This window comes from Perna viridis, chromosome 9 (assembly GCF_037379345.1).
Source record: "Perna viridis isolate PV_CMFRI_1.1 ecotype Kerala chromosome 9, ASM3737934v1, whole genome shotgun sequence".
In the NCBI taxonomy this organism is placed as follows: Eukaryota; Metazoa; Mollusca; class Bivalvia; order Mytilida; family Mytilidae; genus Perna; species Perna viridis.
In genome coordinates this window covers 43,007,833-43,031,851 of record NC_142453.1, presented here as the reverse complement: position 1 = coordinate 43,031,851, position 24,019 = coordinate 43,007,833, and the positions used below count along the sequence as shown (strand labels likewise).

The 24,019-nt window shown below is 33.8% G+C and overlaps 1 long non-coding RNA gene across 7 annotated transcripts; it reads left to right on the top strand.

Annotated features, from left to right (window-relative positions):
- Window positions 1–712: 712 nt before the first annotated feature.
- LOC148608619 (uncharacterized) lies at window positions 713–19,581 on the top strand. Of its 7 annotated transcripts, XR_015915021.1 has the most exons (10): window positions 715–1,214; window positions 2,217–2,316; window positions 2,950–3,086; window positions 4,520–4,634; window positions 6,665–6,783; window positions 7,453–7,545; window positions 12,123–12,313; window positions 12,999–15,561; window positions 16,355–16,484; window positions 17,940–19,581. It is a non-coding gene; the product is annotated as an uncharacterized LOC148608619 (long non-coding RNA). The 7 variants fall into 7 exon arrangements; XR_015915026.1 differs by lacking the exons at window positions 7,453–7,545; window positions 12,123–12,313 and adding an exon at window positions 5,738–5,796 and having other exon boundaries at window positions 713–1,214; XR_015915023.1 differs by lacking the exon at window positions 7,453–7,545.
- Window positions 19,582–24,019: the final 4,438 nt, after the last annotated feature.

Sequence of the window (24,019 nt, the reverse complement as noted above, 5' to 3'; positions counted from 1 at the left end):
TAAGTTTTTAAGTAGCTGGCTAATTAGATAAAGTAGGTGGCGAACCCGCCCATTATGGCAGGGGGACCGGGGGCCGCTCGCGGCCCCCATAAGCTCTGGGGTAAATGGTGCAATATCCTGCATTCTAGGGCTCTCCTGGGCCATTGTACAGGACAATAAGATTACAATTTTTATACAAGTTTCTGTTTGTTAAGCCTAAAAAATGTGATATTTTTTAAAAATTTTGAACAAATTGTTTATTATTGAAAAGTTCCCCATTGCATAGACCCTTCTTTTTTCCACTTAAGACAAGTGACAACAAAGTAATTATAAATAATTTGAGCTTTTAATTATTTTTTTTTTTCTAAATTGTTTTGCTAACTAGCATAATTAACCACTCCCATATCAATCTTTTCTCTCATTACACGCTTGAACCATCAATCGATCCAATCTTGTTGAAAATTTTGTTTTGACAAAAATGGCACTTGTCATACCCAATGACCTTGCTAGTATTTTATCGAATTAAAATAAGATATTAAATATCATCAATAATATGATTGTTAATTTATATCTACCATTGTCACTGTCTGTCTTTTTGGCCTTAGCTGGCCCTGGTGACAAAAAACTACAGATAGATGATTGTCCCTGTGTCACAGGCTTTGACCTGTTACGGCCCGACATTTTGCTTTTTGCTGACCGGAAACGAAGTATTTTTAGTTCAGTAAAAATAAGAAAGTCTATATTTAGAAACAGGGAAAAAACGCAGACTATTTATTTTAGCAACCGAACAATACATTAAAGTCACACCGATGCGTCATTCAAGTGCAATCTTTAATATTTGTGGATGAATATTGTCAGTATATTATATAAAGAGGGTCTTGAAGAATATTTCATGAATTTTATTTTTGTGGGGTACGAAAGTAGCCGGCGACGTTTGAAAGAGTAGGCGGCGATTTTTGCCGGCTGCTGGCTTCTAATGACATCCCTGAGTTTGTACAGTTTTTCACGTTTTTCACCTCTATATTTCTTGTATTCCATTGTTTGCTTATGCTGCTTTTGTAAAATGTCTAATTTCTGCACACTTTTTAGAGCCTGGTAAGCTGTACTCCCAACTGGAATGTCACAGTGTAAGGCACTACACAACTCAAGGATGGATTCACCTGGACCAAGATTTACACTATGGATGGCTGAGTGTGCCCTTCCAGAATAGTTCTTTTTGTACATTACATTTGAAGGTAAGGAACGCCTTATGCTACGATTCACACCCTCGACAAAGTTAGTGTTCATATTAAGCCTGGTCTTCTCAAGTGCTTTTGGTCCGAGGCACTTATTTACTGCGATACGAATAAAATCCATGTTTTCATGGGTATGCATGATTTTGAATGTCTTTGGTAGTAGACTTCTCTTCTTGAGCCACTCACTCTTGCCACATACAAAAGAATGTTTCTTGCATAAGTCATGTTTTCCCATGTAGCACCGTATAACTGCATCAACTGTATGAGACATCTTTGATTTAACTCTTTTAAAATTTCCTCCGAATTGCTTAGTACATACAGCAACTTCAGAATTGCACCTTTCAGTTAAGTCTGTTGCAAAGTTATTCAGTAGCTTTTGGCGTTGCTTTTGTGTCCATGCTGGCATGATTTTTAGGAGACTTTTGTCTTTTTCCACACTTTTCCGCATATTTTCCGACAAATGCCTGGTATCAATGAAATGCTGAGGCTCAGTTTTTGATTTTCCCTCCTCATACAAATCAACTGCAGCTCTGTAAGCTGAACTGTCTGGGTCAGTAACTAAATAGTCTACTTTTATGTTGTCTTTTAAAAGGTCTTCAAGGCACTCCCTGGCCCATGCATATTCATCACCAATGCTCTTCACCATTGGAATATTAGCACTGCATTCATCAGTACATTCAGACTGGAGTTGGCCTGAGTCAAAAATCAATATCTAGTGAAGAATGCTCTGAACAGAGCTTATTTTTGTCAACCAAATTAACAATTTTATGTTTTTTTGTTACATTTTCAGCTGATTAGCTTGTTGGAACGGTGTGCGTCCAATTCCTGGGTTGGGTCTGTTGCTGTACATGCCATCCATTTGAACACTAATACATTAATACATCTTGGATTTTTCTTTCCTCGGAGGCGGTTTATTTCAACTAATTCTTCCCTTCTTCTTTTCATGTCTTTTTTTACAACTTGTACAATGTTTTTATATACTTTATTTGTCCTTCTTTGCAGGCTAGAGGCTGCTGGAGTTGAGATATTGCCACTTAGAAAGATTTTGCACAAGCTTGTAGGACAAATTGGAGTCTGACTCAGGCCAACTAGTACACCAGTTGTTAGTTTTGAGGGTTTTCTACCCGGTCTGCCGGTTTCAAGTTCCTCATACTGTGTATACATCTTCGAAAAGTATTTAAACGATGCGCAAATAAGTCGAAATCTTGATGAGAAACCTCTTTTTTCTTCTTTGTCCAAATCGTATAGTAAAATACCATCACAGTCTGGACTTTTCATCATATGCTCTCTAAATGCGCAATTCCACATGTTTTCTGACTTGTAAAGGCACAGCACTCTGTGGGAATCAGAATTCAACCTGAAAATAAGAGAAGAAACCATATTTTATGTCCTACTAACACTAAAGTTATTTCTATATTCAAATGCAATTTACAGTTATCTCCCCCTTAATTTTAATATTTTTTTTTAATGGAGCATTTATGTACATTTGGCTGATATCTAGTTGATTTTTTCCTACTTTATAACTTAAATAAAGGTTAATTACTATACAAAGTGCAAGAATTTGTGTTCTTGGAAATAAATTAGCAAGTTTTAAGGAAAAACTAAATAGTTTGAAAATTGTGCACATATGACATATATTGTTTATTTTTTTTTTTTTTAATCTACATTAATAAACTGTTTGATTGTAAGTTAATTACGTTATTTATTATTACATGTCCTACCTTTTATTTTTTAGCTCCTTTCTTAGATTTCCTAGCAACAGGAACAGATTTAGATTTTGGTCGCAGTAACTTGGCCGCACAACTGGACCGCTCTGCCTTCTCCTCAGGATCAGTGTATGGATCATTAACAACCAGTTCAGGAGTTTTCCTTGTAAGTCTAATGTATTTAGGTGTTTCTAAGTCACTTTTCACTGTTGAAAGTTTAGTCCTTGCTTTTTTGTGAGGTAAATTCCCAGATTTAAATGTGTATTTATTTCCTTTTTTGAATCCTGACATTTTATAAATTTGAAATGTTGACTCTGTTAATTTAGCATTGATAAGTGTTGATGTGCTCTGATGCAAGTTTATTTTATACACTTGTTTTGCAGTACAGGTTGATGTCAAAAGTTCAGTCTTTGCACTATTTACAGGATAAACAACAGGTGCTCCCCCTTCAAACATATAAAATTCTTCAAAGATGCCATTTGATGATCTCATGGCTCTTCTATAGTTATTATGATGACAAGCAAAATTTGTTGCTGTCATTCTGGTACCTCTTATCACCAACGATTAAAAATTACATGATAAAGTTAGAAAGTGGATCTTCATTTCACTTAATTTAGAAAGTTTTGAACCTTTTTTCCATTTTTTTTTTGTATTTTTACTATTAAAAGGGTAGATTCTACCCTTAATAAATTTAGATTTCAACTTGTACATGCATAAAAGGAGTATTGCTTAAAGTGTTGGAAAACATAAGTGAGAATAATTTCTAAGATATTTTAACAAGAAATTTTCCATTTTTAATTTTTGATTTTTGCTTTCTGTGGAAATTTTTCAGCACTGGCCGCAAACTCGCACTCCAACCTAAAAAGGGAATATCTCGACTAAACTTTAACGGATTTTCACCTAACTTGGTTTCTGTACTTGTGTTAAGATGTGCTTTATAAATGCGAACTTGAGTACTGATTCTTAACCGCTTCATGTTTTGATAGGATACAAATGCGCAATTATTTGTTTACATTCTACCGGGAACTTTTTTACTCCAACATGGTACTGAGTACTGAATACAAGGTGGTACCTGATTGGTTGGATATGGCTTGAAATTTATTTTCATTTCAAAACTTACCCATTTATGATTGATTTTATTTTGGTAATAATTAATAATTTGTTATAGGGTTGAAATGATTTCTCATAAATGAAATCTAGGTGCTTCATTTTTTTCCAGTGTATTTTCAAGAGTCCATAACAACTGAAATTTCGATCAACTTTTGCTGCATGACCATATACTTTTTTTTTGTGCAAATAAAAAGTATGCTTTTCTAGTTTTAGGAACTGAAACCCATTTTCTGCTAATTTGTGTGGTTTTGTTGAAATTAATTTTCAAACTACATAGGTACCCTATGGAAAATGCATTACGAATAATTGTGCTCTTGTATCCTATTACAGTTCTCGATGGATGATGGGAATATTTTACACATATCATGTAACATAAACAAAATTCAGACACAGCTGACAGCTGCAAATAAGACAATGATTGCCTTTCCTATCTTGGAAAAGCTATGCTTTGATGTGGATAATACATTTGGAGTTATATTTTTTTCCCAGGCGAGGTAGGTTCTTGACAACAGCAACAGTGGAACAACGGAGATACACGTACCTGTACATACATCCATGTGTTTCCTGAAGTTTTTAAAAATCACATTCACTGTTTGAAATAAATGTAAGTAAAAAAAAATAGGAAAAGGCTTGAAAACTATCAGAAAAGATGAATTTATTTTTACAAAACGTAATCTTAACCTTATTATATATATATTCATCCAATAACAGTAGAGGCTAAAAACCACTAATTCCACTTCCCATAGGCTTCTATGCTAATTTCACAATATTCAATGGCTTCTCTGGACTTTACCTTAACTTTAACCTGCAGAGCACTATATATCAGCATGATTCTACATATGCCAGCTCACAATCCTCTGAATGGCATGTGGGGTTAGCTGACTTGCAGTGCAGTACTGGTCACCGGAAGTGAAGTGTCTATAAATAGCATGGGAAATCCCAGTGTTTTCACAAGATAGGGGTATATTTAGAAATCATTATGGAGATTAGGCTTCACATCACAAGAAGCAAAATGCACCTATAAAATGTACAGAAATGTTTTTCCTTTCAGAAACTGTTTAAATTTTTTAAATGAGATGAGAACTTTTTTCACAGCACTATGAGGAACAGGGGTAATTTCTGCGTAGAACTATTTTTGCGTACGTTCCAAATGCTCATTGGTTGAATTGGTGGTCTGTAACCTAAATAGAGCAGTCTACATATGAAGATACATGTATATATATTAAATTAAACCTTGTTCAGACACATATTATGTGACAGGATAAATAGTAGTTATGCAAGGGAGAGTGTACATTTGTATTACTTGTACAGGGCACAATGACCAGTTTAGTTTATTTACATATATGTACAAATGTGTATTAATTCCTACATGTATCAATGAAAAATCATGTGGAGTAGATGTAAGATAGAAATAATGTCAATTGTTAATAAATAGACCAAGAATTAGTTTGCAATTCTAACTATTGCTTGTCTTCTCTGTTTGTCCAAACTTTAAAAGTTTTGGAGAATTTTATTATCCAACATAAAATGTATAGAAATGCCCATCATTTACAACTGGTAGTTACGATTTGGAAATTCCTACAGCCGGTCACTAGGAAATCACAGCCATGCATTACTAATTTTAGTATGGGGCATTAATAGTTTTTCTTACCTTTAATAAGTGACAACTTTAAGTAAGAGTGATCTAATTCAATTACATGTAATTAGATTAGGAGATTTAAAGTTGTTGAAAGATGGTACTGGAACTGAGTATATTGAATTATTAGGTATGTTTAATCTTGTACTAGAGATTAATTATTATTTTCTTTTTTTTTTTTTTGGGGGGGGGTGATTATTAGAAACAACACCATCATGATTTATTTTCATAAATATTTGATTCATCGAGATACAGACTTATTTCAAATTAAGGTGAAATCATATGTTTCAGTAATAGATATAAAGTTGGTTAAAAAAAGTATCAATGCAAAGCTTTTTCCATATTGGCCCTGTAATATGCCCTTTTTATTAATAGCCTCGGATGGCTGTAATGGCCATTATTAATACCTCGGGCATGTAACAGGGCCAATACAGAAAAAGCCATACATTAATACTATATTAACATGATGCCCTTATTGTTTGCCTTGTGCAGTCAAATATGGTAAGATGCCCTTATTGTTTGCCTTGTGCAGTCGAATATGGTAAATACATGTAGATTTGTGATATTAAATATCTGAAATCTACACATTTCATCTTCAGTGCTCTTAGTAATAACACAAATTGTATGTCTTTAAATGACATGAAATGTAAATACTTAATATGAGTTTGAATTAAAAAAAATATGATAATATCTTGAAAACTATAATAGATAGAATGAAACTTTTGATTGACGAAATGATCCTCATGATATGCCCTAACAAAGTCTTCATGGAGTCATACTTGTCCAACACCATTTTGTTACAGTTATTGCCTTTGAAAGCAAAAATTTAAACAGATGAGGGATTTTGGCTCCTGGGAGCCTCTTGTTTATATGTTCCAGGCTCATCCAGTATTGAGTCATAAGTTGTAAAATCCTGATTGTAGAAACAATTCTTAACTTTTTTTCATTTTTTGTGTCTTTTGTTTATCATATTCATATTTCTCATTTTGTCTTTTCAGCTTGGTGACTGGATACAAATTTGTCGGAAGTGGCAAGATTCCCCTGGTCCATGATTAATCCTGCTTGCACTTGTAGTCAGACAGTAGTTTGAATTAATAGGAGCAGAACAGATCCTCAGGTGAGTGGATTCTTTTGGATCTGACTTTCCATAGCCTCGGTTTACAGCCTCACACTTAAGTGTCACTGTCCCAAAACGAGTCTTAACGAAGTTTGTCCGACCAAATCTAATGTTGATTATATTACACCCAAGTCTCTTATCATCCTCTGTCATGTACAAGCATTTTGCTTCCACATCTGGCATAAAGTCTTTGCCCCAGTGATCTTGCTCAGTACCTTTACATACATAGGAGTATGATTTGTACTTTTCTAAACAATGTCTTGTATAACACGCAATGATACTATCTGTTGCATAGCTAAATCTGTTTACAAGTTTGTTCATATCTCTTGCAAACTCCCTAAGACTAAGAGCGAAGTTGAACCCTTTGTGCAGCTGTTGCTTAAGTCAAAAGCAAATCGTTTTTTTTTTAGCATTGTGCAATCTGTTTTAGTTACAAACTGTAGCATCATTTCATTAAATTTAGCATTGTCACAGTCTCGCATTTGTGATTTGGCTAAGTATCTGGTGTCGCGACGGTTCTCAGGTATGATAACTAAATTTTCTTCTTGTTTCCGGCTAAATCCTCTGAATGTATGACTATCACCATCTGTTGTTAATTGTCCAAATATAAATGGTCATTTAGCATATCACCCAGTATTTCAAAATACCTCTCTTCATTGCCTATTGTAGCACTCCATTTCATGTTGGCTGAACAGTTACCAGGATAGCCTGGGCACTCTGGATCTCGTCCAAGTGATCTTAGATTGCTTGCTGTCTTACAAAGTATGTTTGCATCATGAAACTATAAGTTTCTTCTTTACTGTTACATTTCTGCTAGTGAGCTTCTAGCTTGGGTAGAAGGCTGAAACTGTGTTGTTCTATGGTGACAAGAATTTTTTTTGTATTGTGTGTCAGTTTCAGCTAGTATAGGTGTGTTTTCTGGGAACCCATATCTTCAAAGTGCCATTTTTAGCTCGCCTGGCCAAAGGCCATATGTGCTATTGCCATCACTTGGAGGCATCATGAAACTATAAGTTTCTTCTTTACTGTTACATTTCTGCTAGTGAGCTTCTAGCTTGGGTAGAAGGCTGAAACTGTGTTGTTCTATGGTGACAAGAATTTTTTTGTATTGTGTGTCAGTTTCAGCTAGTATAGGTGTGTTTTCTGGGAACCCATATCTTCAAAGTGCCATTTTTAGCTCGCCTGGCCAAAGGCCATATGTGCTATTGCCATCACTTGGAGTCCGTCGTACTTGTCTGTCGTCGTTAAACAATTTTTCAAAACTCTTCTCCTCTCACACTACTTGACCAATTGGTACCAAACTTTGTATGAATATTCTTTGGGGTATCCTGCATAGAATTGAAGTGGGGATTTTTGATCCATCAAAAAAAAAGGCCTCCGTTACTAAAAATAGAACATAGGGGTCAGACAGTAGTTTTTTGCATATATCTCCAAAACTGTAGGTTTAGCTGATTTAAAAAATTTTCATTTTCATATGATAAGCCATGTTGGAGTTATTGCTCTTTTTCAATGTTTTTTCCTATTTTTAATGTTATTTCTTTAAAAAATCTTCTCCTTTGACACTGCTTGACCAATTGGTACCCAACTTCTAATGAGTGTTCTTTGGGGTATCCTGCATAGAACTGATGTGGGGATTTTTGATCCATAAAAAAATGGTCCACGTTAATGAAAATAGAACAAAGGGGTTAGACAGTAGTTTTTCACATATATCTCCAAAACCATTAGGTTTAGCCAAATTCTTTCAAAATATGATACGATACTTATTTGTAGGACTACAAAAGTCTTCAGGCATAAGAGTTGTTAGATGCCTCCTTATAAGAGTTATTGCCCTTGACAGGGGAAAATGACAGGTTTTTTTTTTTTCAGTTTTCAGCCAATGTCTTGAAAACTATGATAGATTTTAACTTTCATTTGCTGAAATGATACTTATGATAAGTCCTATCAAAGTTTTCTTGAGTCAAAATTGTTGGGGAATTTCTTGTTTAATTTATTGCCCTTGAAAGGCAAAATTCAACCAGGTGAGCGATTCAGGCTCCTAGGAGCCTCTGGTTTTCAGTGACTTGGCCACTGTTGACCCTGATTTGATCAGACTACACACAGTCTGATGATAGAGTTGCCAGTGCCCTTGTTGACTTTATGGATTGGCGTATGGATTCAACTGGAAAAATTCCTCGCATAGTTTATATTTGCTGGTACAGTACTTCTAATAGCGTGATTAAGGGGCTCAACTTATATGTAGCAAGCATCACTTTATCTAGGCGGTAGTTTATAATTTGTTGTAAAACATGTTTGGACTTCTCATTTGATTCAATTTCAAAATTTCCCTGCTTTAAGTAAGCATTTTTTTCAATCCAAGTCTTAGATTTCTTAATTTTTGAACATGCAAATAAATAAAGTTAACATTTTGAATGGTTACCACAGGAACAGTTCACTATGATACTATGGCATCAGTAACATATGATAGTTTTGATAGAGCCCCATCAGGAATTTTGTAGTGTCATGTATTCTGCTTGTCACCTTGCTGCTATGTCAGAAGCAAACAGCCCATGGAGGTGTTTTTTTTGGGGGGTTTTCAAGCGAGCTGGCATTATATCACACACACTTGACAGATTTGTCACATACTTCCTATGGTTGGCTGACATGGGTCTTTTGTTGAGGTAATGTACTGGTTCAGTTGAAGTAAGACCTTTGTTGACCATGCTTTCTGCAGCATTATATACACTACTGTCTGGATCTGTGGTTACTTCATTGAGCTCAAACCCATCTCGCAGTTCTTGCCCAGGCTTGTTCATTTCCAATACTGTCTTGCATGTTAATTTAGTTTTTAGCTCACTTGGCCAAAGGCCATGTGAGCTTTTGCCATCACTTGGCGTCCGTCGTCCGTCCGTCGTCCGTCCGTAAACTTTTACATTTCAATCTTCTTCTCTGAAACCACAGGGCCAAATAAAACCAAACTTGACACAAATGTTCACTGGTATGAGGGGATGAAAGTTTGTGATTTTGGTGCCGATCGGAAATTCAAGATGGCCGCCACCGAGGATCTTAGTTTAACATTGGACCCTGTGGGAGAAACATGTAAAAATCTTCTTCTCGGAAACCACTTGACCAAATTAAACAAAACTTGACACAAATGTTCACTGATATGAGCGAATGAAAGTTTGTGATTTTGGTGCCAATCGGGAATTCAAAATGGCCGCCACCGAGGATCTTAGTTTAACATTGGACCCTATGGGAAAAACATGTAAACATCTTCTTCTCGGAAACCACTTGACCAAATTAAACAAAACTTGACACATTAAATGTTCACTGATATGAGGGGATGAAAGTTTGTGATTTTGGTGGCGATCAGAAATTCAAGATGGCCGCCACCGAGGATCTTAGTTTAACATTGGACCCTATGGGAAAAACATGTAAAAATCTTCTTCTCGGAAACGGCTTGACCAAATTAAACAAAACTTGACACAAATGTTCACTTTTATGAAGGGATGTAAGTTTGTGATTTTGGTGCCAATCGGAAATTCAAAATGGCCGCCACTGAGGATCTTACTTTAACATTGGACCCTATGAGAAAAACATGTAAAAATCTTTTTCTCGGAAATCGCTTGACCAAATGAAACAAAACTGGAAACAAATGATCGTTGGCATGAGGAGATGAAAGCTTGTGATTATTTTGCCATTCAAAATGGCTGCCACTGTGGATCTTAACTTAACCAAAGTTTCCGCTCGAGAAAATATACATCTAGAGGTCGCCACATGATCTTCAACAAGTGGGAAATTTCCTCCATGTAGCAAGCTCTAAATTGCCCCAATAAAAACAAAGTGGATAAATCAGTGAACACAATACTGAGGGGGGGGGGGGGGGGCTGGAGGGGGTCTGATCCCGGAATCCCGACTTTATTTTTACTAAATCCCGAAATCCCGAACAACAAAGGAACTTAAAAACTGCTAAAATCCCGATTCCCGGTGGATTTATTTCCCGAAATCCCGGGCTTAATTCTCAGAAATCCCGAAATCCTGAGCTTAAAAACCTCTGATCCCAGCATCCCGAAAAAGGTCCGGCCCTTCCTCAATACTATATCAGTTTATCATTTATGGTAAGAAACTAAAATGTTTTAAAAAAAGACAATTACATGCCAGTGAATATATTTCCTGCCTTGGGACAGGCGCAAACAATATGCAGCGGGGTTAAACTAGTTTTGTTGGATCCAAACCCTCCCCCTCTATACGGTCAAAGGCTAAAATAAATACAAAGTTAGACACACAGTAAAAATCAACCTGAAATACATCCAATTCATTAGAAAAGTACCTCAACAATTATTAACAATAACATAGAAGACAAACAAATGAGGTATAAACAATGAATGCTCGCAGTTACTGAAAGCAAGCTCAGGACACAAATAAGGATGACATATAAGCCTCCCAACACAAAAAATATCAGTTACAAAACTTCCAAAGGATTTAGAACTGCAACATCATAGACTATGTTGGTCTAGCAAGAAGTAGTGCAATGACTAAAATGCTAAAATATGAATGATTAAGTTATAATGTAATGATCTAATAAGAGTATCAATATTTTTTCCTACAAAGACAAGATTTAATGATCTGACAACAATGTCGAATTTATATCCTTTATGAATCAGTCTATTTAAATAATTCTTAAGATTTGATGGACATTGTTTGCATTTATGTGCCTTGTAAACTATATTTCCATACAAAACTGGATGTGAAATGCCTAGTTTAATAAGATTAGTTTTTTAGCAAAGTAATCATGTTGGAGGCTAAGAAACGCTGTGTTTTGCAGAAATTTCATGGATTCCGCAAAACAATGGCAATTTCTGCATTTTAAAAGGCCTGGTTCCGGATTTTAGTATGTTGGGGTTGCAAACTATGCATTATGTCCCCTTTCCAACCTGTCCCATGCAATAATTCCTGTTTACCAATGCTTTAAATTGCAAGAAAATCTTCATCTAAGGAAAATTCCTTGTAAATTTACGCAAAATTATATGAAATATTTAGCAAGTAATTAAACCAGATGAGCGATACAGGCTCACGTGAGCCTCTGGTTTACTGTATGCTTTTTCTTTTTTATGAGCACAGCTTTGATTTTTGATTTGTGGCTACAACATAATGTTTGAATGTTTCATTGTCAGTTACAGAGAAGTTAGACTGTGTTGCTAGTTGGAATGGCGTTTTTCCAATACCTTAATATATTCTGCTGATATAGATTCCATCGGCCTGGACATTTTTTGTCTTAGGATCCTAGCCATGTAGTCTTTTCACCCTTTTTACCTTTTCTCTCTGCATTTTCATGTCTTCATTTTTCTTTTCTGTTATTTTAGCCACTTAATTTAATCTATACTGCATACCTGATACAGATGGAGGGGGGATATTTGATGCCATACAAACTTGATGGTAACTTGATGTACCTATTGGTGTGTGTTGAAGACCCACTTGCCTGCCTACATTTACATGTATTTTGGCTGCACAACGACTGTGCTTGTTGCTTTCAACGTCTTCGTACAAGTTAAAGGTTTTTGATTTGTATTTGCACTTAGTACACTTTGCCACTTCTGTTCAAGCTGAATCCCATTTCTGTTCTTTCAATAAATCCTGTCTAAGTAACCTTTTTACTTCGGTGACATTTGTATGTGCTCCCTAAATACTTTATTCTACATGTCACTATTTGTTCCTATTGTTACAGTTCTATTTGTCTTTCTTTCAGATCTGTAGGCACAAATAAAAGTTTTTACTATAAATTTCCTTCTAATTCAATTTTAGAAAGGATTTATTTTTCATATAATCAATCAGTTGAAAAATGGTCTATTTAATTACCTCCCTTGTTTTCATTATTTTTTTTATCATGCACCATTTACATCATATGCTCATATTTCTGTTTTCCATATCTACTTTTTATAGTAATTTCATAACTGTATTTCTTGACAGTGAATAAAAATAAAAGTTTTATGTAGGTTTCTCTTGTTTTTAAGGATTTCAAAAAAAAATGGGGGGGGGGCTATTTTCATGTGTTCTACCATAGACATTTGAAAAACTCCAAAACTCTCTATTTTACATGTATTGAAAAACTTTCTTTTTTTACATGTATAAATATGGCTTTCATATATCAAAGTACTTCTGAATAACTTATTTAGTTAGATTAATGTAAAGATTTGTCTTGTGCAGTCTTAATTTTATTCTCAGCACATTTTCCACTTCAGTCTTAGCTGCCTGATTTGTACACAGCAACTGCACAGATGTCATGGAGATTGGAATTTCTGTTGAATGTTTGCTTGTTGGAGATTTAGTCACAAGATCATATTCATCCATTGTTAGTTTCACAAAATTAGTCACTTGTATTTCATATACTTCAGAATTTGTATGTGTAAGCCCTTTATTGTGGGGTGTGTTTCCATTCCTAAACTTGTATTTTTTCAAGTGAACAGCATAGTGTCCCTTTTTTAAAATTTTGTCATGAAATTACATTGTAAAATTCTAGAAACAATATTTGATTATCATTACCAGATATTCTTGTGCCTTTTTTTTTGGTTAAGAGGTTTTCTTCAAGAAATCAACAGAATTTTTTTTAAATTGAAAAGTCAGGGGTTGAAAATTCCTAAAGCCCGATGCCCAGGACTAAAACAAATGCACCTCGGGACTTGTCGTTTTTCAATGAAATAAGTCTGTCGGGCATGGCAGATCTAAAAAAAATAGAACTAATTTTTGAAAGATTTCGTTGTCATTATTTGGACCATGTTTCTTGATCTATTCCCTGACCTATAAATAGTAATAACTTTATTTTTAGAATGGGTATTTACTAGATCGATCTATTGATTAGTCATTCTCAAGTCTGAATCACACCTGCGCTTGATCAGACTCATTTTTTGACATGCTACAAATTTTATTAATCAAGCGCTGGAATGATAAAGATCAAATTTTGTTGATAATTTTTTGAGGATAAGATCGTTGCTCAATTATAATTTCACGGTTAAAAAAAATGCAGAAATGGAAAGCTGATGACAAGGCATCAGATGTGGAGATGGAATCAATTGACACTGTGTCTTCTTCCCTGCAAACCTAGAATTATACATAAGAATATCAGATAACAAAATTGCATTTATATTGATCGGGACTTGACATAACATTGTTCGGGCTTAGTGTACAAAAGATGAAAAAGTCCGGGGCTCGGGTCTTCCCAAAAAAATGTTCAACCCCTGAAAGTTTTGCTGAATAATATAAAATTTACTCTGGCCACAAGTGGAGGCAAGATACTAAATAAAGCATAATATTTGGTCTTTGAATATAAAAATGAGTAATTTACTGAAAAATATTTAGGTTTGATGGAATTTGTTCCCTTATAGGTATAAAACCACTAAATATTCATGAGATCAACAAGCACTGCCCATTTTGGGGAGAAAAATTTGAGGTAAGGAAATGAGTGCCAGAACTTAGACCATTGAATAACACTGCTTGGTTTGAATTTTTTTCTTACAGTACTTTCATTTTTCTAGTAATTTTTATTTTTTTTTTTTCAAGAACTGAAATATTTTTTTTCACCAAAGATCTAAAGAATAGGGATGTCCTGTATAGAAACACAGTGCTGAAATACATTGTTTACAAACAAGCCATGTGAATTGCCAAAAAGTTCTGCATGACCATATAGTTTGACGGCGGCATAAGATGAAACTATATATCTTTTTATCTAAACAATATATGAAAAATCCAGGTTTTGAATGGTAAAAAAATATGGGTGTTGATTTTGTGATGGCTAAGCATAGAAAGTAATGGGAGTTTTTTTCCAGGATTTATACCTATAAAGGAGAATGTTTGGTAAGGACCATTTTTTGCCTCTTAATTTGGGCTTTTTTGAAAATTTGATTATCTGATTTCTAAGTAATAGCAGTATAGTAAAATGGTGGTGGCAAACACTGAATTTAAGATGTTTTTGACAAGATTTATGATTTTATTCCAGAAATAACAGTGTGCATTTATGAGACTTTTACAAAAACCTTGAACATTTCTGCAATTTTTACGGTGATTTTTGTGTGGAGCGGAAGTTGCCACACATCTGTTGACTCAAGATATTTTTACACGAGTTGTAACTGACAATTATACACAAAATATATGAAGCAAGAGATTCAACATGCATGTGGCCATTGTTCAAAGAGTAATAAACTACACAAAATTTGGTGTTTTCCAGCCTTTTTAACAGATTTTTCCAATCTCGGTCAAGTTTGAAGGGCTTATATGTTCAAATTATTACCATAAACCAATCAAATCAACTATAGAACACATTAAAGAGCTTGAGAAACAATATTAGAGTTTCTTCATGCAGACTTTGTTTTTGAGGCCAAATTTTGCCCTTAACAAACCAACTTCTTTGTCGGCTACAACCTTATTTCCCATGGAAGTTATAAAAAAAACTTGTAAGGTATTTCAAAACATATCACATTTACTCAAGATTTTTTTTAAAAATTTATCGCAAACTTTGCCTGTAGTAATAGGTACAAGTATTGTATTGATATTCTTGAGCGGGTCTACGTCAAAACATGGAGGCTAATAAAATAGTCAGAGTTCCTTTTATGTTTTTTTTTTTTAAACAGCTGCATGTAATTTTTAACTTGAATTTTGGCCATATTTAAAGATGTATCCAAGTAGATAAAATGTGTGATTTTTATATTCTGATTCAAAGACAGGAAAGAGGAGGTATGTCCAGTTGATAAGGAGTACTGCAGCACAACACCACCAAAGTGAAAGTAGAAAACATGTGCTTTTGACTTTAAGGTTTGACAGTTTCCCAATCTTTGTGGATTGGTCTAGGTTTTTTAAGTTAAAATCAAATTTCTTGAAACATTCTATATGCATGAAAGTTGTACATGTATCATAATTCAAGATATTGATCATTACAATATAATTACAAATTAACATATCAATGATATAATTGATACACACTTTTTATATAACATCATAAGCAACATAAAATTATGGATAAAATAATAATAAATCATCATGGATACGAGACTAACTAATTACCTCACTTATGTTACATTCCTTATGCATTTCTTCCTCTCTGATAATTTCAATAGAAGAATTTGTTTTTTCCTACCTACTGACCTAAGCTTTAAATCATTGGGTTGAGAAACAGCAAACAAACATATTTTTGTGTTTGGGCTGATATAGAATTTTTCTGTGTATGTGTGCACACTTACATTTGAAAGTAAAAATCACTCACCTAATGCATTTTTGCTATTCTTAATTGATATTTTTTCTAAAAATAATATATATTTTTGAGGATTTTGGTCACTTAATATCAAATTTATTCATGTTTGCCATGTTGTAGAACAATTTTAATGCAAATTTCTATTATGACGAATATTGTAGTTGTTGATTCCAGGTCTGGAATATCTTCTTTTATCATACTTTAGTGATATTTCTTGCAGTAAACCATAAATTGTTCATGATTCAGTCTGAGGCCTAATTTGCATAGCATAATGCATAGAATTTCAAGTATTGTGGTATAATTTTGGCAAATTGTGTTTTATTTCATGTATTAAAAGTAATTATCTGTTTTTTATAGGATCAAGCAATCAATGATAGATGTCAGTTGCCAGGTTGTTTAGGTTAAACTGAACAACTGTGCCCTGCAGCAGCACCATAGGTTTATGTATTTGGAAACTGTTTGAAAATAACATTCTTAAGAGATTTTTGTAAGCATTTTTATTTGTTAGCATATAAAGCACAATCAAATTGTGTAGTTAAAATGTTGATTTTCTACTTTTCCAGAAAAAAGAACTGCATTTTAGTAAAAAATGTGTTTTTCATTGCTTAATTTACCTAGTAGGTTAGAAAGCAAGAGATGAATAAAATAAGTAAATTTTACAGTTTTGTTTATGTATTGGGGATATGTTTTTTATAAGAAATACACTTCTTTATCAAACTAATGATGAGAGAGTTCAAGGATTATAGTGGAAACTAAAAGAATGTAATTCAGAGACAAAGACAGGCATGGATAACTGACACACAACCAAGAATAAAAAATCACTGAAATATTATACAGCAGTCCCCCTTTCTAGGGCCCCTCATTTGAAAGACCACTCCTTTCTCCTGGCCATATTTCTCTTGCATTAACTCTTTTATATACTAATTAACCCCTTTTTGAAGGCCACCTTTTTTCGGCCAAAAATATCCTTTGTCCTCTCAAAAACAACCATGCTGTTGTTTATTGACAACTTTGATAACAATGATAAACCAGAAGTTTGAGACCGGATGTTCAATAGTTTGACCTGAAAGGTTAAAGTTACACTTCTGTGATTGCACAATTGGTAAACAAAGATGACATCTGTTAAAAAAAAAATGAAAGTGTTGACACTCGAAAACAAAGTTAAAGTCATTAAATTAACTGAAAAGGGTCACAGTTTGAGGAAGCTGGCGGCAGATTTTAAGGTGTGTAAAATGCAAATTCAAAATATTATTTGGAAAAAGGAGAACATTTTGATTATGAAAACAGTCTGACATCAGTTCATTTTTCAAAGTAAATCTGATACAATGTACACGTTCAAGTTCTTTTAATGCATGCATCTTATGTTTAAATACATTGTTATATTTTAATGTGTCATACTTGCATTTTAAACAGATAATAAAAGGCATTTTAATATTCATAAAACATGTAACAGACATTATCTGGATTATACATAAAGGTCCTACAAAAGAAAAGCAAATCTGTTACATAAGGAACATTTTGTATATATTTTCAGCCATTTTGATTTTCAGATCAATTCCTTTATAGAGACCACCCCTTTTGTAAAGCCTCTTTTATGTTGCAAATGGGTTGTTCTCTCGAGAGTGGGACTACTGTACATGCAAGGTAAAACAGAAATAAATAAGCATCTAAGACTCCACAAAAACTGGAAGCATAACCATAGTGCACTGATATGGTAAGCATCCTCTGTTTTTCTAGCAACACCCGCTCAGTTGCTCATAAAAAGTCAATTCAGGGAAGAAGAAAAAAGAAAGAAAAACTATTGGCATTTTGTACAAATAAGTATTCATTGTGCAGATGGATTCACTACAAGTTCATGACAGCCATAAGTAATATGGTTTTATTTTGTTCAGTTTTCATTATTTATGGATTGAACTGCATTGAATTTATTTCTTTTTTTCAGGAGGGAAAAAAGCTGTCTTCCTTGATGTGTTCAGTGATTGTAATATTCCCAGACAAGGGTCAAACTATAGTATTAGACCTTTGTAAATATTTATTTGTGTCATAAAATGGATGTATTTTTTGAAAAAAAAACACTTTTCCTATTTGTTCACCCAGGGGAATGGAGGAAAAATAGCATTTATTTTCCGGCATTAGGTTAATCAGTCACGTACCCTGTTCAAATGAAAGGAAGAAGAACTTTGGAATAACAGATTGGTATACTGACACAGTTTGTAATGAGCATTTTTCTCTCAGATTTTTAAGGATAGAAGTTTAAAAAAAATAGGTTTATTTTATTTTAGAAAATACATAGAATATGAAATTTTGATAGATTGCATATTACAAATGAGTGTGGAAAAAAAACTGCTGAACTTCTGGTACCTTTAAACTTCTGTATGAATGGCGATTCATGTCACAATAAGGATATTTCTATAACGATGCTTTTTAGCTCACTTGGGGTCCGTCGTCGTCGTGGACAAATTTTAAAATGCCTTCTCCTCTGAAACTACTAAACTGACAGGTTTTAAACTTTGCATGATTATTCCTTAGGGTGTTTTGCACAAAATGATCGTTGGGATTTTTGATCATTGAAAAAACATGGCTGCTGTTACTAAAAATAGAACATAGGGGTCAGATTGCAGTTTTTTGCAAACAACTCAAAAATTGTTGCTTTAGCAAATATCTGGCACAAATAAAATTGTTCAGCATCATGAGATGGACTTTGCCAAAATTTTCAAATTGATTGGTCAACTGATGTAGGAATTACAGCCCCGGAAACATATTTTTTTTTGGATTTTTTGCATGTGCAACTTTGAAAATCTATTCAAAATCTATTGGACAGAATTCAATGAAATTTGGCATTTATGTTTCTTAGGGTATTCCACACAAAATGGTTGTTGGAATTGTTGATTCATGAAAAAACATTGCCGCCGTTACTAAAAATAGAACATAGGTTCAGATGGCAATTTTTTGCAAATAACTCAAAAATCGTTGCCTTTAGCAAATTTCTGTCTTGGTAATATTGTTTAGCATTATGAGACAGACCTATGACCAAAATTTTCAAAACAGTTTTTTTTATATTTTCGCATATGCAACTTTGAAAATCTGCTTCTCAAAATCCATTTTACAGAATTCAATGACAGTTAGCATACATGTTCCTTAGGGTATCCCACACAAATTGACCGTTCGGATTAAGACGGGTTTTTGAAAAAAAAAAAAAAAATTGTTGCCTTTAGCAAAATTCTGGTTCAGGCCATGAAAATGCTATGAAAAGCATTTCCTGCATTTGACAATTTAGTTGATTTTAACTTAGCCTGTCTCATTCCTCAAGTTTTTCAAATAAGGAAATGGTTAACCAGGTGAGCGATTCAGGCTCTCTTGAGCCTCTAGTTTCTTTTGTGATAGTTTCAACTACTTACTGGAATTAACATTAAATTAATTGGTAGTAGCATTTGTTTAAAGTATTACAACACTTTGAGGGAATGGGGTTATTTATATAATTTAAAGTATGTTTCTCGCAAGTATCATGATACTTGATAATTGTGTAATGATAATTGTTGAAAGTATTTGTATTCCACTTATTTTAAATAAATTGAAAAAATATATGTTGCCATTCCCTTATCTTTTACCTTTACTTTTGAACAACACTTACCAAAATCCATCCACGTTTTTTTTTAAACCCTTAGCAAAGTTACCCTATTTTCAACAAAGAAATTTGAGCAAATTGACCAATAAGTGGTCAAATACCAATGGCAGTGTTTTCAGTTAGTCCTTCGATAGGCCTCAAAGTTATTTAACTCTAATGTCTTAAAGTGAATTAATTTGTCAATCCAAATTATTTGGCCATTTCTGTTACACTAAAAAATAACATCAGAAGGAGAAAGAAGACTTTGCCTTAATTGTAGTCATACACAAATCAAAGTAGTTCTATCCCTAGGTGGCACTAAAAAGTTCAGTTAAATATCACTAGAAAATAAACAACAAAAATCTTCTAGTAATTTTGTGTGAAGCGAAGAGCTGAGAAAAGAATTAATGGTAAAAATTTCAACCATTTAAATAACTAATTTTAGAATCTGATCATACATCGATTTCTAACTGTAGGTCAAGGTCTGTTGTATCCTTTATCTCAAAGTTTTTTTGTTTTTTTTATTGTTGGGGGAGGGGGGGCATAGATGCTATGTATCAAATATTAAATTAGGAATTTTAAAGATGATACGTCACTTATATAGTGGAAACTGAAATTAAAGGTTCTAGCTAAACGATATTCTTTCTTTCGAATCAGATCAGCTATAAAGTCGGCCTCATAAGAGTGATGAAATAGGTCAGCTAGTAGAAGAGCACAATTTGTTCCCACTGGAATGCCCACCATTTGTTGAAAAAGGCGTCCACCACAGTGGACATATATGTGTTAAACTTTCATGTACCAACTTAGAAGTACCTATACAAGGGAAACTCGTATTAAATTACGGAAATCAAATTGTCTACAGACTCCAACTACACACCTTTAACATAATACATCCAAATTTGTTTTGCAGTCGTATAAAAATGGTAAGTCTAAGTATTTCACTAACTGAAAAATGGACTTAATTATGTAAAAAAAATAACCTTAATTTGTCTCCTTATCAACCAAAAAATAAGGCATGTGTAACATAATTCAGTAGGTAATCTTGAAATAATATTCAATTTCTTATTTTATGTAATATGAAGAGTAAATATTTGATACAAAATGGCTTGCTTAATGACTTAGACTGTTTTTGTTTGAAGGTTGTAGCTTATGACTATTCCTCAAATTCAAATCACTGTTTAAATCTAAGTGACGCGTAATGTCAAATATAGTTCACTTAACCTAGAAAACCTGGGAGGGAAAATGTTGTATACTAATCTAGCCATTCAAATATTGTGTTATTGTTTAAATCAGAAGGATACATCATGCGTCTGTTCTTAAGAAAGCGTTTTTTTTTTTTTTTTTTTTTTGTTTGTTTGTTTTTTTTTTTAAAGGCATATACCTAGAAAGTTGTGATATGTAATTAAAGCGGTGAAAAATTGAACAATATCAAGGATCTTGAATGGATACAAATGTTACCCTTCTATACATCCATTAAATCATTCATTTCCCTCACACCTTTTTCGAAACCTACACTTCACATGGTCATATTACTTGGAATCATACTTCCCTTACCAAAATATGCACATCACATCTGATGCAAACTGCACTCTTTGCTTTGTTATAGTCCGTGAAATAACACTTTCCGGTCAAAACCCATTCATGCTCATAACGTCTGATGCGGACCCTGCGCTTAAAATGGCCGTTTGTCCGAAAAACTACCCAAAACCAAAATATAGCCTGGTTATGTAATCTGATGCGAATTGTATGCTTGACATGTCCAAACTCTTTTAAACAGATGATTCGAAGCCTACTCTTCACATAGCCAATACTACTAACATTGCACTTTCCTTACCAAAGTATGCTCATCATATCAGATCCCAACTGTACCTTTAACATTGCCATAGTCCGTGAAATAGCACTTTCGAGTCGGAACTCATTCATGCTCATTACATCTGATGCGGACTGTAGTCTTAACATGGCCGTATGACAGAAATACCCAAACAATTGCATGCTTATCACGTCATATAATAATTTTACATGGCCCAACTGTTTCAAAAATTTTATTCTTGCTAAAATCATACATGCTCATCACTAAAAATGCCAACCGTTTTCTTAATAAGGCCAAAGGACTTAAAATATAATTTTCCTAACAATTACGTACACGATCATCACATCTGACGGAAACCGTATCCCTGACATGCCCGTATGACAGAAAATCTACCCAAAAATGCATGCATATCACATCATATAAGAATTGAACGCCTAACATGGCCAAACTTTCAAATAACTTATTCCTGCTAAAATCATATATGCACATAACTTCAGATGTCGACCGTTTTCTTAATATGGCCAAAGTACTTGAAATATCATTTTCCTACCCAAAATCATTAATGCTCATCACAATTGATGCGTACAGTTCTCCTTTAAATAGCCATTATACAATTCCAAAGATAACAATACTGTGTGAAATATCCCTTTTGTACCTTAATTCTCCATACTAATCACATATGATGCGAACTGAACTCTTAACATGGTCATACTATCTGAAAAAGCACATTCTTACTAGAATCATACATGCTCATCACATCTGATTTGATATGTAACCTAAGTATGACCATGCTACTTCAAATAGCATTTTCCTACTTTGATCATACATGTTCATCACATCTGATTCGTAATGTATCTGTAATATGATTTTAATACTCGATATAACATTTCCCTGCCAATAACGTACAGGTTCATCACATCTGACGCAAACCGTACCCCTGACATCCACGTTAGACAGATAAAACTACCAAAAAATGCATGCTTATCACATCATATAAGAATTGTACGCCTGATATCGCCAAACTGTTTCAAATAACTTATTCCTGCTTAAATCATATATGCTCATAACGTAAGATACCAACATTTCCTTAATATGGCCAAAGTACTTGAAATATCATTTTCCTACCCAAAATCATTAATGCTCATGACAATTGATTCGTACTGTCCTCACTTAAATAGCCATTTTACAATTCCAAAGATAGCAATACTCTGTGAAATACCATTTTCGTACCTTAATTCTCCATACCAATCACATATGACGCGAACTGAACTTTTAACATGATCATACTATTTGAAATAGCTCATTCTTAGCAGAATCATACATGCACATCACATCTGATTTGATAATGTACCCTAAGTATGACCATTCTACGTGAAATAGCATTTTCCTACCTAAATCATACATGCTCATCACATCTGATTCATACAGTATTCTTTATATGACCTTATGACTCGAAATAACATTTTCCTACCAATAACGTACATGATGACCGCATGTGACGCAAACCGTACACCTGACATGCCCGTATGACAGAAAAACTACCCACAAATGCATGCTTATCACATCATATAAGAATTGTACGCCTAACATGGCCAAACTGTTTCAAAAATTATTCCTGCTTAAATCATATATGCCGATAACTTAAGATACTAAACGTTTTCTTAATATGGCCAAAGTACTTGAAATATCATTTTCTTACCCAAAATCAATATTGCTCATGACAATTGATGCATACTGTTCTCCTTTAAATAGCGATTATACAATTCCAAAGATAAAATACTGTGGTATGAAATACTCTAAATGTGACCGTACTACTTCAAATACCACTTTCCTACCTAAATCAAATATGCTCATCACATCTGATTCCTAATGTACTGTCCATATGACCTCACGACTCGAAATAACATTTTCCTACAAACAACTTACATGATCATTACATCTGACGGAAACGGTACCCCTGACATGTCTGTATAACAGACAAAGATAGCAATACTCTGTGAAATACCATTTTCGTACCTTAATTCTCCATACCAATAACATATGATGCGAACTGTACTCTTAACATTATCATACTACTTGAAATAGCACATTCGTACCAGAATCATACATGCTCATCAAATCTGATTTGATATGTGTCCTAAATTTAACCATGCTACTTCAAATAGCACTTTCCTACCTAGATCATACATGCTCATCATATCTAATTCGTACTGTATTCTTGATATTTCCTTACGACTCGAAATAACAATTTCCTGCCAATAACATACATGATCATCACATCTGACGGAAACGGTACCCCTGACATGCCCGTAAGACAGAAAAACTACCGAAAAATGCATGCTTATCACATCATAAAAGAATTATACGGCTATCATGGCCAAACTGTTTCAAATATTTGATTCCTGCTAAAATCATACGTGCCCATAATTTAACACGCCAACCGTTTTCTTAACATGGTCAAAGTAGTTGAAATATCATTTTCCTTACCAAAATCAAAAATGCTCATGGTAATTGATGCGTAGAGATCTCACTAAAATAGCCATTTTACAATACCAAAGAGAGTTATACTGTGTAAAATGCAATTTTCGTACCTTAATTCTCTATACCA